At 45.6% G+C, this 3776-nt stretch overlaps 1 non-coding gene across 1 annotated transcript; it reads left to right on the top strand.

The window, feature by feature from the left end:
* The first annotated feature begins 1822 nt into the window (after positions 1–1822).
* LOC120252122 lies at positions 1823–1929 on the top strand. The gene has a single exon (XR_005533669.1). It is a non-coding gene; the product is annotated as a small nucleolar RNA R71 (small nucleolar RNA).
* Positions 1930–3776: the final 1847 nt, after the last annotated feature.

Raw genomic sequence — 3776 nt, 5'->3', positions numbered from 1 at the left:
TAATGGTTCGTGGAACTCACTCGGCTTGGGCACACCTCCAACAATCTTAGAGTGTTTCCGGTGGCGTCTCCTTGCCCTCTTCATTTTCCGGATCACCTTCTTGAGGATCCCCGGGGTAGATGGTACTTCTTCGTTCCAGCCAAGCATTATTACTTCTTCAATCTCTTCCTCTTGGTCGAACAAACCCTCATATGGGTCAGGATTAAACATTTCCTGCACATATTCATCAATAATCTCATCAGTAGTGTCTAGAAAATATAATGTGTCATCAAAGTCAAGAGAATGCCGCATGGCTTCAGCGAGGCGGTATGTGAGCTTGTCATCTCCAACTCTCAACGTTAGCTCCCCGCCATCCATGTCAATCAAAGCCTTGGAAGTTCGCAAGAACGGCCTCCCAAGTATCAATGGCACATCCGCATCCTCATCGATGTCTAGCACCACAAAGTCAACAGGAAATATATACTTGTCAACCTTGACAAGCACATCTTCGATGATACCCCTCGGATGTCGCACCGTTCGGTCCGCCAATTGTAAAGTCATCCGAGTGGGCCTAGGTTCTCCCAAACCTAGCTTCTGAAATAAGGTGTATGGCATGACATTGATGCTTGCACCTGAATCTGCCAATGCCAATTCTTCACCTAGATTGCCAATGTTACACGGAATGATGAAGCTTCCCGGGTCTTTCTTCTTATTCGGCATGTTCTTTTGCAAAACCGCCGAGCAAGATGCATCTAGGATCACGGAAGCACTCTCCTTTAACTTCCTCTTGTTGGTCAACAAATCTTTCAAGAATTTAGCATACTTAGGCATTTGAGCCAATGCCTCAACAAAAGGAATGTTGATGTGGAGTTGCTTGAATAGACTTAGGAACTTCTTGTATTGATCATCCGCTTGGTCATTCTTCAATCTTGAGGGATAAGGAATTCTTGGCTTGAAGGGTGGAGGTGCCACCTCCTTCTCTTTGCTCGGTCCTTCTCCAACCTCTATGACCTCGGGTACATGCACATTGGGCTTCTCACTCGGGAGCTTGCCTTCAACCTCGCGGCCACTTCGCAAAGCGATCGCTTTTAATTGCTCTCTAGGATTCATCTCTGTATTGCTCGGTAAGCTCCCTTGTGGTCGTTCCGCTAGAGACTTCGCAATTTGTCCAACTTGGTTCTCAAGATTGTGCAAGGACGCAGTGTGATTGCGAAGTGTGGCCTCAACTGATTCAAACCTTGAATTCGAAGATTGCACAAATCTGGTCAAGGCCTTCTCTAAGTCATTCATGCGGGTCTCCAAGCCATTAACTCTCTTCTCGACATTTGGGGCTTGTTGTTGTTGTTGGAAACCCGGCGGCCCCATGGCCTTCTGTGGACCTTGGTTGCTCCATGAAAAATTTGGATGATTCTTCCAACCCGAATTGTAGGTGTTGCTATATGGATTCCCTTGGTTCCTCATTGCATTACCCACAAAATCAACGTTCTCCACCGAAGATACATCACCAATAGAGATCGGGCAATCGGAGGAGGCATGTCCTCCTCCACATCCGTTACATGTTGTCACAGCCGCCACTCTGTTCGAAGCTATAACATCTAGCTTCTTACCCAATGCTTCAACTTGAGCCACCAATGATGTTACCGCATCTATTTCATGGAGTCCGGCCATTTTCTTCTTCTCCCTCGCATTCCATTGATAGCTATTTAGACCCATTTCTTCAATAAGTTGTCGGCATGCCTCGGGGGTCTTGCTACCTAAGGTACCTCCTACTACCGCATCCAAAAGTTGCCTTGTACTTGGATTCAAACTGTTGTAAAAGGTTTGGATAATCATCCACTCCGGGAATCCGTGTTGTGGGTATTTGCGCAGGAGCTCCTTGAACCTTTCCCACGTCTCAAATAGAGACTCCAATTCCGACTGTACAAAGGATGAGATCTCATTCCTTAGCTTTGCAGATTTTCCGGGAGGGAAATAACGGCCAAGAAAAGCTTCTACCATCTCCTCCTATGTGGTGATCGAGGCTTTAGGTAATGAGTGTAGCCACTGCTTCGCTCTCCCATTTAGGGAAAATGGGAAGGCTCTCAACTTGATGGCATCATCCGTCACTCCGTTGATCTTGAGCATATCACACAACTCAAGAAAGTTCTCTATGTAACTGTTTGGATCCTCATCAGCCAAACCATTGAACTGCGCGGAATGCTGTAACATGTGGATGAATGCCGGCTTTAGCTCAAAGTTCTGAGCTGTAATAGGGGGATGCACAATGCTCGATTGTGTCCCCAAAACTGAAGGTCTAGCATAATCAGAGAGTGTCCTCTGCTGCTCATTCTGTTCTGCCATATTGCCTGAACCTTCAACTTCCAAATCAGCTAGATTAGACGGTTCTTCCACAGGTCCTTTTCCTTTTCTTCTAAGTGTTCTTTCAAGCTCGAGATCTCCTTCAATCAATATTGAGGGGTTCCCTCGGGTCATTAACCTGAAGCTGCACAAAAGAAAGAAAACAAATCAGAAAGATGATAGAAAAGAAGATGTGAAATAGAATAAATGAATGAATAGCTAAGAAAACAAAAGTGCAAAGTATCTGTAAACGCCTACTCCTCGGCAACGGAGCCAAAAACTTGACAGGGTGCTCCGCAAGTGCACGGAGTTGTCGAAGTAATAATCCCCAGGGGAGTGGGGGTATCATATCCACAGGGAGTAGTGAGTAGAAATACTAAGATTGCTTCTTAGCTAGGCGAAAGATGGAATAGTGATTTGTGTGTCAAAAGATGTGAATTAACGAAAGATGAAATAAACAAGAGAGAAAGTACGGGAGAGGAGAAAGTAAGGCAATCGATATAAATGGGGCACTCGGGTATTGTTCCCCCTAGGACACTAGTTTCAAGTGCAAGAATCCTCTATTATGCTTCCTAACTAATGCAATTGAGAGTCGTGGACATCCTTAAATACATGATCCCAAACCTAAGGTCAACCATGCCTAATTCTATACATGTCCCGGAGGAGAAATCTAACAATCTCAACACCTCGCACTCGTATAGAATTGCAATGAACTCTAGGGATTCCAAGTGATAAATCTCTTCCTATGTATAGACCTAACCCTTTGGTCCAGGTGGAAGGTCCCTAGCCACAATTAAGCCCTAGAGCTAAAATCACCTCAACGCTTCACTCCATTGCACTCGCAACTAGGCCCCAGCAGAGGATCATCCCTTAGCTCATTCACTCTATTGTGGCCGCAAAGAACTCGAGGAACGGAGGTAGAATCTATCACACCGGAGGGAAAAGGGGACGCTCCTGTACCTCTCGACTCACCCTCTCAACCCTCTCCAATCAAGCTTCGTCTAACCTTCGTGGTGTGTCACTCACTCACAAGGATAACCGAATGAACTCTCAACCCTAGTGTCACTCTAAGGGAGTATTCAACAACAAGCATTCAAGATTGGAACTCACAAACACATCAATTAATTGAAAGCATAATAAAGAGATTCAAAGAAACTAATACATCCTAGGGTTCACAAATACCCAAATACCCACTAGGGGTTTAGCTCTCCATGGAGTTTAATACAAAAGATAATGAAATCAAATGCAAAGATAAACAATCCATAAGAAAAACCCCCTCGATGGTCGTGTCGATGGTCTTGTGGAGAGTGCTCTACTCGTCAGCACGATCTCCTCGTCCGTATAAGATACGCCTTTGTCGGGAGGCTCCCTTACCAACCTTCTTCCTACTGAGACGCTGATGTCGGAGCCGTAGAACCTCCTCCAAGACCTAGCCAATACCTCTCCGAACCCTAGCCGCA

The sequence above is a fragment of the Dioscorea cayenensis genome, chromosome 20 (genome assembly GCF_009730915.1).
Source record: "Dioscorea cayenensis subsp. rotundata cultivar TDr96_F1 chromosome 20, TDr96_F1_v2_PseudoChromosome.rev07_lg8_w22 25.fasta, whole genome shotgun sequence".
In the NCBI taxonomy this organism is placed as follows: Eukaryota; Viridiplantae; Streptophyta; class Magnoliopsida; order Dioscoreales; family Dioscoreaceae; genus Dioscorea; species Dioscorea cayenensis.
The sequence above is the reverse complement of the archived record's forward strand: the minus strand, read 5'-3'. Positions and strand labels throughout refer to the sequence as shown.